The sequence below is a fragment of the Plasmopara halstedii genome (genome assembly GCF_900000015.1).
Source record: "Plasmopara halstedii genome assembly, contig: Scaffold_650, whole genome shotgun sequence".
Classification (NCBI taxonomy): Eukaryota; Oomycota; class Peronosporomycetes; order Peronosporales; family Peronosporaceae; genus Plasmopara; species Plasmopara halstedii.
Genome location: NW_020187567.1, coordinates 246,606 through 246,891, shown reverse-complemented (window position 1 = coordinate 246,891; position 286 = coordinate 246,606).

The window sequence follows — 286 nt, the reverse complement described above, 5'->3', positions numbered from 1 at the left end:
CTCGCCTTTGGCGTTTAACAGCGCATTGTCGTTAAAGATGACTGGCTCTGAACATGGCATTGCGGAGCTTGCGCAGCTACACGTGATTAACCGCGTGCTGTGTGCGACCCAGCCGAGCGAAGATGTCACGTTCAACACAAAGTGGAGGAAGCTCATGTAGACGACAGTCCCATCGACGAGAGCAGAGCTGTTCAAGACGTGCGTTAAGTGGTGGACATCATCTGAACAGGTGAACGAACTCTCCCGGGCGACAAAGGCACTCAGCTTCTTCGATCTCATGCTGAAA